Source organism: Triticum urartu, chromosome 5 (genome assembly GCF_003073215.2).
Source record: "Triticum urartu cultivar G1812 chromosome 5, Tu2.1, whole genome shotgun sequence".
NCBI lineage: Eukaryota > Viridiplantae > Streptophyta > Magnoliopsida > Poales > Poaceae > Triticum > Triticum urartu.
The window spans coordinates 35,309,981-35,322,587 of NC_053026.1; the positions used below are offsets into that span (position 1 = coordinate 35,309,981).

The 12,607-nt window shown below is 47.2% G+C and overlaps 1 pseudogene; it reads right to left on the reverse strand.

The window, feature by feature from the left end:
• Positions 1–5,310: 5,310 nt before the first annotated feature.
• On the reverse strand, positions 5,311–7,254 carry LOC125555541 (annotated as a pseudogene).
• Between the last annotated feature and the right edge of the window lie 5,353 nt (positions 7,255–12,607).

The following is a 12,607-nucleotide window of genomic DNA, read 5'->3' on the forward strand; positions in this document are numbered from 1 at the left end:
CCGAGTCTCCACGGCGCCACGCCGCCGAGATCCGCCACCATCAATGTGTAAGATGAAGCACCGCTCCACCAAAGTCACCGTCCTCTAGTCCCTCGAGCCCGTGTGCACCTCCAAGAATGACGCCCCCAGGGAGGAAACGACACCAGAGAGCCGCCGTCATCCGATCTACTGATCTAGGGTTTCCCCCGGAGGTAGCAGAGAGTGGCCTTGAACTTCTCCACGACGATGCCTCCAGGAAGGGAACGACGCAGAAGCGTCGCCATCGCCGGCCTTGGCAATCGCCAATAGCAGGTTTTCACCCGGATTTGATCGAAGACCTCCATGCCTCGTGCACGGGTCGCCAAACCGCCGGGCACGCACCACCGGAACCACGAGCCGTCGGCCGACCCCAAAGCGTTGCCGCCGCGAGGTCAGCTTTGGCTGGGGCGCCGGCAGCCATCCCCGACCCCCGGCCCATCCCACAAGAGGAGGGGAAGGCCGAGGCCGCCACCGCCCGCAGGCCGCCCCAACCGGATCTGGACCGAGCCGCCGCCGTCACCACACCAGCCGAGCACCACCGAGGAGCAGCCCATCACGCCACCCGCACACCCGCGCGCCCTGCGCCGATGAGGGGCCGCGCCGCGGCGCCCCGCGAGAACGCCGTGACCAGATCCAGGTCGGCCGGCCCGCGCCAGCCCTCCCGAACGAGGCGATGAAGACGCCCCGCCGCCGTCGGCGCCGACCGGGCTTCGCCCGGGCGCGCCCTCTGGCGGCGGCGGGAGGAGGAGGAGGAGAGGAGAGGTGGAGAGGCGGCCGGCGGCTAGGGCTCCTCCCCTGCCGCCCGCGGGAGCGCCAGAGGAGGTTACCTATACTAAATTTAATATCATGAGAAAGCAAATTTATTAATGGCCACTTCGGTGCAAGTACAACACAGTGCACTGGAAAGCACGATAATGTTTATTTTTGGTTCGATAAATGTTGTTATGTGTACCTAGCTAGTACATCAAAGCATCTAGAAAATCTTTTGAAATCCCAATTTTTTTTTAGAAAATAAATGCTAAAAAGGTGATTTAATTTCTTAACACACACTAGGCATGTTTGGAACAAGATATGCCTGTGATTCACAAGTTATTAATGGCCCCGGAATTGGCAGTATATACCAGAATTAGCAGACATGATGATATAGAAGCAAAATGCAAATCAGAGCTTGTGTAACATTGCATATAATCAAATAACATAACCTGACTAACAATCAGACACAACTCTAGGAAACAATCCACTAGTAACTTGACAAAAACTAGCAGGAACACCATGGAATCAAAGTGAGGTAATCTCACGAGTAAATCAAAACCGAAAAGTGAACAACAAGTTGATGGAGCATGTACACAATGATGACCAGAACAAACTCAAGTACACAAAGAACCCATCTCTGAGTTGGTGTCTACTTGTACATGTGTCATGTGTGTGTGTTCTGCTGTCTGAAATTCAGAGCTTGAATACAACACTACTCGTATTTGGGACAAGATATGTCTGATTCACAAGTTAATGACCCAAGGAGCATATACGGCAGAATTCGCACTTGTAAACAAGAGACATAAGTGATTCAAAAGTTAATGTATAACATGCATGTAAAGAAGGTATATCCGTGATTCAGAAATTAAAGGCGCCAGAACGGGCATATACAGCAGAATTAGCATTTGAAAAACAAGGTATAGAAGCAACATGCAAAGCGGGGCTTGTGTAACATGCATATGCAATCTGAAATATGTTCCTCCGCACCTCCTTTCCTTGTCACCAGAAACACATTCATGTAAGAGAGCGAGATCACAGGCTAAAGACTATGCATCATGGGAAGTTTATCTGTGTGCAATTCTACAGAACCTGACTAACCCTAAGTTGCATTGGCACAACTCTAGAAAACAATTCTTGACCAAACACAACTAGGTAACTGCCTAGCAATCTGAAACTTAGCCCAGCAACCAACAGAAACTGCCTGATGAGACACAATACAAGGAAACAAAGTGCGACAACCTTTTTCAGACGGAGGGAGTACCTAGTAAGTTGAAAAAAAAGTAGTAGGAACTATTGATAAACTCTTGAAACTAACTTAGCCCAGCTACCAACATTTCTGTCATAAGCAGGAATTTAACCAAGGTGAGCTCATGAGTCAAAGCCGAAAAGGGAACGAACACAATGATGGGAAGAACAAACTGATGTGCAGATAACCTGCAGATCAAACCCATCACAGGATCATCCAGTACCTTAACAGACCAGTAACAAAATGATCACCCTAAGTTGACGAGTCCAAACCGAAAGGGGAATACCAAAGACTTTTAGTTAGGAATTTAGCATGATCCTATATGACATTCGCGTTGCATAATCCATGGTGCAAAACACATAAATATGCAGATGGTAAGGATGACCAGAACAAAAAAACTGAAGTAGAGAAAGATCCTGCAGATCAAACCATCACGAGATCGCCTGCAAACTCAACTTAGTTAGGAGTATATCTTAACAGAACAAGAATGAAACTATAACAGCAGTGAGTTTGGGGCATCCGGTCCTGCGCCTGATCATCAAACTGCACAACATTCCTTGTATATATGCATGCATAGGATGATTCAAGGTACAATTTGGAAGTGAACCGAGCCATCTAAACAGTAACTGATGCATGCAGCAACAAAATTAGCAAGCAAGAACACAAGTTCAGCAAACAGTAGGAACAGAGCAACGACACCAATCTACATCTTAACAGACCACAAACAAGATGATCACCGTAAGTTCATCTTACAATAGTGAACGGAGGGAGTACATCTTAAGACTTAAGAGAAAGAACAAGCACAAAATGATCGCTGCTACAAGTTTGGGGCAACCGTGCCTATGCCTGATCAAACACACGTGCGGTTCAAACTTCGAAAATAATCTTACCAACTGAACAACGGCGACGGCAAGATTCAGAGCAGAAGTTGAAAATAAACGGAGTCATCTTAAACACTAGTAGCGGGTGCATGCAGGAACAAAATTATCACAACCAAGACAAGTAGTAAATGTAAGCAGGAATCTCTGAAGTACATGAATGTAATCTGAAGTATTTTCCTCTCTGCACTTCCATTCCTAGTTTCAAAAAACACATGTAGGCAGCAAGATTGCAGGCTAAAGATCATGATGAGACATTTATCGGTACAGAATTTTACCAAGTAACAGATTGCAGGCTAAAGATCATGATTAAGTAGTTTTTTTTTTCAATCTTGAAAAAAAAATGGTACAGAAATTTACAGAACCTGTAAGTTGCATTTGCACAACTCTAGAAAACTGCTTGACCAGCATGTAAGTTAAAACCAGGAAACTAGTTGCATTTGCATTTTTCAACTAGGAAACTACCTAGTAGGCTGAAACTTTTTAGTCCAGCAACCAACTCTGGAAAACTACTTAATCAGACACAACTCTAGGAAACTGACTACCAAGTAACATGACAGAAACTAGCAGGAACCAATGAACTGATGAAATACTAAACTTAGCTGAGCAACCGATATTCCTGACATACACTGGAATTTAAGTGAGGTAAAGCTCATGAATCAAAACAAGCATATGAAGTTGATCAATCACGTTCACAACGGTGACGATAACAAACTGAAGTATGCACAAAGAAACAGCAGATCAAATCATCACAGGATCATCCATCTACTCCCTCCGTCCGAAAATACTTGCCATCAAAATGGATAAAAAAGGATGTATCTAGAACTAAAATACGTCTAGATGCATCTTTCTTTTAGCCATTTTGATGACAAGTATTTCCGGACGGAGGGAGTACATCTTAAGAGAACAGAACGATCACAGTAAGTTCATGACACGAAAGGGGAATATCAAGGATTATGGGTTAGCTTGATCCTGTATGACGATCACACTGCATAATCCATGACATTTTTCAACTAGGAAACTACCTAGTATGCTGAAAAACCAAATCTAGAAAACTGCTTAATCAGACACAAGTCTAGGAAACTTGACAAAAACTCTGGAAAACTGCTGAACAACCGACATTTCTGGCATACAACGGAATCAAACTGAGGTAATCTCACGAGTCATTAAAACCGGAGAGAAGGGCATAAGCACAACAAGAACTTGATGGATCACGTACACAATGATGACCAGAACAGATTGAAGAACACAAAGAACCCATTTCTGAGTTGGTGTCACGCACGGTACGAATTACTATAGTTGTACATGATTGTGTGCTCTGAAATTTACAACACTACTGTCTATAATTTGTCTGAACTCATTTCTGTTGTCTGAAATTCAGAGCTAGAATATACAGCAGAATTAGCAGTTGTAAACAAAATATATATGCGATTCAGAAATTAATGGCACCGAAACGGGCATATGCAGCAAAATTCACAGTTGAAAACATGGTATAGAAGCAACGCTGCTGGAAAAAATGCAAAGCAGGGCTTGTGTACATGCATGTACTAATCTGAAACATGTTTCTCTGCATTTAAGAGAGTGAGGTAACAGGATAAATAAAGACCATTCATGATGAGAAGTTTATCAGTGCAGAATTCTACAGAACTGACTAACCTCAAATTGCATTTGCACAACTCTAAGAAATTGCTTGATCAGACACAACTAGGACATTGCCTAGCAACAAACAGAAACTAACTTAGCCCAGCAACCAAGTCTCTGAAAACTGCTTGATGAGACACAATTCTAGGAAACAAACTACCTGGTAACTTTAGTCAGGTTCTGTAGTTGATCAATCATAACTACTGATAAAATCTTGAAACTTAACCCAGCTACCAACATTTCTGTCATAAGCTGGAATTTAACCGAGGTGAGTTCATCAGTCAAAACCAAAATGGCGGGAATATCAAAGAGTTTCAGTAAGGCTGATCCAGTATCTGAATGACATTTATTCTACATGATCGATGGTGCGAAAACAGAGCATGCAGTTGATCAATCATGCATACAATGGTAACCAGAACAAACTGATGTGCAGATAACCTGCATATCAAATCCATCTCACTATCATCCTTAACAGATTAGAAACAAGAGGAACACCGCAAGTTCACGAGCCAAAACCGAAAGGTGAATACAAAAGACTTTCAGTTAGCAATTTAGAATGATCCTATATGACATTTGCGCTGTCTAATCCATGGTGCAAAACACATAATATGCAGATGGTGAGGAAGAGATTAAACCATCACAAACAAACAAACTGAAGAATATCATAACAGAAGAGATTAAACCATCACAAGATCATCTGGAAACTCAACTTAGTACTGTAAGTATATCATAACAGAAGAATAACCAAATAATCATTGGAGTGAGTTTATGGCATCCGGTCCTGTGCCTGATCATCAAACACACACGCTTTCAAACAGAATCCTAACAACTGAACAACATTCCTTGTATGCATGGATAGGATGATTCAGATTTCAGAGTAAAAATTGGAAGTGAATTGAGCAATGCATCTAAACAGTAACCGATGCATGCAGGAACAAAATTAGCACAAGCAAACAGTGGGAACAGAGCAACGTGAAGATGAATCAAATTGGCACCAAAAATCATTCAAGTCGTACTGGATAAGCTAGGCAACAACCATTCGGTGCCAAAATGTGATCAGAAGTAGAACACAGTACTCATCACGTCGACTGCCCAATCTCTAATCTGAAACTCTATGAACTAAACGAGTGCTCAATCTCTCATCCGAACCTCCATGGCTAGAAACATAACAGAGCAAAACGATCGGGACGACTCACGCTTGCTTCACTCGCCGGGAGAGGTGATCGCTGAGGAGGCGCAGTCGCCGAAGGGCCCCCCGACGCCGCAGGTGCCGTTCGTCTGGTCGGTGGCGGACGCGACGGCGAGGTCGGCGAGGTGGAGGCGGGGGAACGGCACGTAGACGCCGTGGACGGCGATGCGCGAGTTGACCACCACGTCGGGCTCCTTGATGGGTATGTAGTTGATGCGGACGTCGTTGGAGTTGGAGGAGGCCGAGTCGGTGGCGTAGTGCGTGACGACGAGGCTCTGGCCCTCGCCGGCCAGCGTGGGGAGGACCGTGCCGGGGCGGAGGCGGTGGAGGTCGGCGCGCGTGAGGCGGTGGTTGGGGACGATGTGGAAGCGCACCGCCGACACGTAGTCGTGGCCTCCGCCGACGAAGATAGCCGGGTCGTCGAGCGCGAAGAGCGTCAGATTGGCGAACTTCTCGAGCTCGGCGAACTTGACGCGCATGGCGAGCGCCATGAAGCCGTAGCCCCCGTCGCGGAGTCGCGCCATGGCGTCGCGGATCATGATGCGCACCACGGAGGCGGCGGTGGCAGCGGAGGCTGCGGCGGAGCGGCCGGTGAGGTGGTGGTGGTGCGGGCCGTCGAAGCAGGAGTGCGTGAGCGGGCGCAGGAAGCCGTGGAGGCCGTGGACGACGTAGCGGCCGTCGTTGTAGAGCTCGGGGTGGGACACCTCACACCTCGACGCCGTCGGCGTAGATCCTGGCGTAGTGGATGCCGAAGGGGCCCCGCTCGGTGGCGACCTTGATGCAGAAGCCGACGGAGGCGGAGGGGATCTTCATGGTGGCGGCCGCGGCGAGGTCGGAGTAGGGGTAGTAGCCCATGGCGATGTGCTGCTGGAGGAGGTGGCGGCGGGAGCACATGGGGCAGGAGGCCTGGAGGAAGGCGTCGGGGGCCGCGAAAACCTCGCGAGCGGCGGCGCGCGGGCGAGGAGTGGCGCCTCCGACGCCATCTCGTTGTACCCGAGGGAGGTGAGGATCCTCGAGAGTTGCTGCAGCCCCTGCTCGGCGTCGGACACGGCGGGAGGCGGAGGCGAGCTCGCGGTCGTCGCCACCGTGGCAGGGAGGGGGAGAACAGTGGTGGTCGTCGTTGTCGTCGCTGCAGCGGGCGTCGTCGGCGCGGACCCCTCCTCCTGCGGCTGCGGCGTCGCCTCGGCGAGATCCGGTACCGGGAGGACGCGCATGGGAGGCGGTGAGGCCGCCGCGGCGTCCGTGGCCTGCGCGTCGGCGAGGACGGGGTCGACTTCGACGGCCGAGCGCAGGGACTGGGTGTCGGCGTGGAGGTGGTTTTGGTGCATGGAGGGCGCGGCGGCAGGGACGGGGTGGAAGTGGGCGGTGGCCGTGCCGAACGGCGAGCGATGGTGGTGGTGGTGAGTGCGCGCGGTCTCCGGCGAGTGGGTGGCGGAGGCGGTGGATAGCACGAGGAGGAGGAGGAGGAGGAGGAGGGGTAGGTGGTGAAGATGGAGCGCCATGGCTGGCTGTGAGCGGAGGAACGAACGAACGAATTGGAATGGGGAATTGAAATGGATCCGGATGGAGGGGGCGGGGTTTAAAGCGAAGCCGGAGCACGGCGAGCGCAACTTGCGGAGGAAGCCATACGTCACGAGTCACTCACGTAACCGTGTTGGGCCCAGAGACCTAGTCAAAGCGGGTCAAGGGTCCAGCGAGCAGCCGAGCACAGCCTCTCGAGGATTCTTTCAACTTTTCTTTTAGTGCAGGAGCTATTCATAAGTCGATTGAATTTCAAATTTGTGCAAGTTGAATTTGGGGAGAACACAATCACAACTTGAGATAACGAGCTGCGAAATAGCAGTCGGAGGCGGTGAGGGGAGGGCAAGGCGGAGAAGCGACCATGGGTGGCGACAACATGCGGATCAGCCGATGGTGGTGGTGCGTGGTTTAGCCGGATGTAGAAGCTGTGTTTTGATTTTCGGTTTGAGCTTTTTTTCGCCCTAGGCCGAGATGGCCGAATTTCGGCCATTTTCAAAAAATTTGGCTGAAATTTGACCAAAATTTGACTGCAATTTGACTTAAATTTAACCAAAATTTGCCAAATTTAAGCAATTTCGGTCTAAATATACTTTTCGCCCCAGGCCGAGATGGCCGAAATTTGGCCGAAATCCACTTTTTTCGGTCGAAAATCAAAACACAGTGTAGAAGACACATGCACAACCACACGGTGGCGGAAAGAATCGACTTACACCAAAAATAAATAAATTGAAAATGACGTGACTCATGTGTAAATAAATCTGGCGGTTTTTTTTACAGAAATGATAAATCCCGAACGTTCAGGATACGGCCATGGCAAATCAAATGTTTTTTTATGAAAATTTTAGTGACACGAGAATAACAAGTTTAGTTGACACTATACCTGGCCATTCCTCGGGCCAGGTCGGACAAAGCTTGACGAAGAAAACCTAGGCCTGGACCCGACATGGCCCGACCCGGCCATCGGGCATAAAATCTAGGCCCAAGTCCGGCCCATCAACGTAAAAGTTCGCCGGGCCTCTTCAGTAAATCACAAATATGACGGGCCCAGGCCCAGCCCGACCTGACCTGGCCTTCGGGCTCAATTTCTAGGCCCAGGCCTGGCCCACAGGCGAGACCGGTCCGGCTTGCCTATGGCCAGGTATGGTTGACACACACGGCAAAAAATACATTGAACATGGAGTTGTCATGCTTGTCAACTAAACTTGTTATCCTCAAATCACTAAAATTGCAACGAAAAATCATTTAAAGTAAGCGGGTAACTATGTCAAAAAATAATCAACAACTTAAAAGAAATACCATAAAAACAATCGATTTGCCATGATCAAATCTAAACATTTGGGCTCCGCTGGACATTTCTTTTCGGACGCTGATAACTTCCACACGTGTGGTGGGAGCGGTCGGACGCTGATAACTTCCACACGTGTGGTGGGAGCGAGACCCGCCACACGCCCTATAACACACAGACTACGCCACGTCACCGCATGCATGCTTGTGGGAATTTTTTTTATTTCTAGTTTTTAAACTGTTTTATCTCTTTAATGAAAATTTTGATTGAAGATCCGTTTTCACCATTAAATCCATCGCGATGAGATCTTCAAAACTAAATCTCACTAGTAGAATGTCCGTGCGTTGCTACGGGCAACAATGTAGGCAAATGAGTCAACAATCATGCTTTAGCAGTTCCATCAATAAAGCAGTGCACAATTTTAGTTGATATATCACAATGTTGTAATTTAGCCTTCATATGAAGGTTCAAATAACACAATGTTCTAATTTCTCCTTCACATGAAGGTACACAGGAAGAGGAATCATGGTCTCCTCCATTTTGTCAGCACTAAAGATAGAACTGAGCATAATATCCAATTTTCAAAGCACAAACTTGACACGTTTCTCTGTTTTTTAAACAATCCATGCAAAGCATCTCTATGAGAAAGAACTATCTTGCGGAACAAAATTTTAAAATGAGAAATGGTACAATAACAATAAATGGCAAGTCTACGTCTTGTCCGTCGTCGGTGGACATGAGGTCCACGAGGGAAATGGTGGCGCCTTGTCTGTCGTCGTCCCACCGGGCCGACTGATGGTTCGGCGGTGGCGCATAGGAGGCGCAGCTAACTATGTTCTCCTCCGCGATCTCCTATAGTTGCGCCTCCGTGGTTGCCGCTTCCTGCCGAGTGACAGCCTGTGTAAATGACATCGTAGATGGCACACTGCTCCGCCATGAAATTTGGGTTCGCCACGGACGAGAATAGCAGCAACAGCAACAACAAAGCAGAGCAGGCAGCACATCGTGAGTTGTGTTGGTTCAACCGGCTGGAAGGCACATACAAGCAGAAGAAAGAAGAACATATATAAAGCATACAGTATAGCTGGACGACGGGAATGTGTGTGTGTGTGTGTGGGGGGGGGGGAGACTCACCGCCGCTCCGCTCGTCGATCGATTGAGATGCTTCCCTACTCCGGTACTCCGATGGGCTATGCGAGCGATGATAGTTGCAGGAGTGTGTATGGAACAGGCTATGAATCGCCTTTATCATCGCGTAAAGCTGTTTAAGAGCATGCTGAGGCACCGAGCAAAGCGATGCCACGTGGGCGCCCACTACGATCGACGTGTCGAGCCAGAGCCGTGCACAAATAGGAGCAGGAGCTAGCATGTGATGTGATGATCTCGTCTCATGGCAGGGGAAACCACGGAGAGTGCATACCATCTTTAGCAATGCAATGGGGTGCATAATTTCCTCGCAGGCACACAAAAATGTGAGTGAAGCTCAGAACACACACTTGACATGCAGTAAAAGGATAGCTAGTGAACAGTAAAATAGAAAATAGAAAAAATTCTGAAATTATTTTACGACATACTTTCACAAATGTTTCTTGTGTAAGAAAATTTTCATCGTGAAATCACATTGGTGGAAGACGTGCAAAAAAAAACAAAATAAAAGCTCCAAAATGCTTTTGTAAGTAGCATTTTCAGAGCATCGATTTTTTTTCGCCTTCCACCAATCTAATTTTGCGATAAAAAATTTCATGCATAACAAACATTTGTGAAAGTATGCCACAAAAGAAATTCAGAATTTTTTGTATTATTTTCGAATTTATTTGTTTTTACTGTTCATACAAGGAGCATTTGCTCCTGAATATAGAAACTCCGCGTCCGATAGCTAGCCTCCTCTCGGCTCTCACGAATGTGTGTGTACTGTGCAGTGTTTGACCTGTGTTGTACATTTTGTGCAGCGGACGGCTCCTTTTATTGAGCGAGATGGAGATATGCGGGATCTTTTTTTAGCCTTTACCGGCGATAAAATCCGTTGTTCTCGAGTCCGGTCAAAGTACATGACATCAGGTCACTGAGATTGGCAGTGACATATTTGTGATGTGGCTGGAATAGTTGAGAGGGTGAATCCTGGAACAAGCTGACAAATAATTGATTGATGAATCAATAGGGAAAATCAGGCACTCCTTCTTGCATCCCTGCCCGGCCTTATTATGACTACTCGCTACGTCACACAGTGGCGGAGCTAGCTGAAAATCACTAGGGGACGAAACGTAAATCATCAGTATTTAGGGGGTGGCAAATATTTTGGGTTTCAACGAGTGCTAGAGCGGGCAACCTCCATGATCTCGTCACCGGTGAAGGACACCAGCGAAGCAGGTGGCTCCGGCACACCCGTGGAGGATGCCGGGTAAGCATATGTGCCTCCGGCGCACCCGTGGAGGACGTCAGCGAAGAAGGCGGCGGCGGTGCACTCTCCGGATCCACAGGCATCGGCGCCGGGATACTCGTTGCTTCGGCTTGGTCTTGCCGACGCCAGCCCGACGCATGGCCGCAACAATGGCCGCCCGTGATAGCATCTCCCCGCAGACTCCCATCTCGACGTCTACCGCGCGCTTCTTGGCCTCACGGCATCGGATGTAGCGGATCGCACAGTCGATCGCATAGCCGAGCCTTGCCTTGACTGCAAGGCCGCCCAGGATGATCCAAGCGAGGTCTTCGCTAGACAGTATTCTTGTAGCAGGGGGTTTTGGGGCTGGGTGGATGAGAGAGAAGGGGTGACGATGGCTACAGAGTGAACTGTGAGCTACCGGCTGAGTGAGAAAAGACTTTCTCCCATGCACGGGAGTTCGGGTGCATGCATTCGTCGTTGGTTATGCTGGAGATTCGAGCGCATGCAAACTATGCTTCACCTTATACATATAGACTATGTCGTTCGCATTAATATAGTACGGTGCATTCGTACTCATCATATCAGTCTGCAATCCACTTTGCGCCATGCATATGCGTCTCTCTCTCTCTCTCTCTCTCTCTCTCTCTCTCTCTCGCTCTCTCCCTCTCTCTACCCACATGCATGCATGTATGACAATACCTGTCCTCCCTTCCTCTCAAAATCCATCGCTTTAGTTTCCTTTTCATAATTTAGATGGTACGTATGTTTAAAACTGAATCACCTTTTTTGGAATTTTTTATATATTTGAACTCATCGCATCAAGACCTTTAGAACAAGATCATTCTTGGATAGATTGTAAACACATTAAAATTCAATATTTTGCTACACTTTTCACTAAATCAATTTCACTAATTAGAGTTTTTTGAATGATTAAATCAGTTTTGGAATGAATTTGTAATGGGTGAAATAAAATTAGTAAGTGAAATCATTTTCTTTAAATTAGTGAAATTGTTTTTCTGAATTAAGCAAAAATAGTTTTTTTACATGAGTAAAAGCAGTGTTTGCAATGAGCAAGATCGAAATTTTGAAATAAGCGATTATTTTAAATGAGTGAAATATGTTTTTAAATGAGTAAAAGCAGTGTTTGCAATGAGCAAGATGGAAATTTTGAAATAAGCGATTATTTTAAATGAGTGAAATATGTTTTTTAAAACGAGTCATGTCAGTTTTTTACTTCTAGTTTGGATAATATATTTCGTAGAGCAGTTAGAAAGGGATTTTTGTTTTCTGTAGACAGCAGCTCTACGAGGCATCAAACTGGACGGCGCCGATAAACTGTGCTTTTTTCTGTGTAAAGATGGTGCTCATCTTTTTGTCAAGTGTAAAGCAATCAAGGAGGTATGGAGAATGCTCCAGCTTGAGGGTGTACGTACGAGACTAGAGGAAGTTGGTTCAGTACATGAAGTTGTAGACGTCCTCTGGGCCATTACGTATGAGCAGAGAATTGAAATATTCACACTCTGGTGGCACTGTTGGCAGAACCGGAATAAAATCTGGGAAGGTGAACTCCCTGTCTCGACGGCTGAGCTGGTACGGCGTACAAAAACTTACACACTTGAATATGCTGATGAAATATTCAGGAATAAGGAAAAGAAAAGAAATATTCAGTGGACGGCGCCACCTGATGATTTGGTAA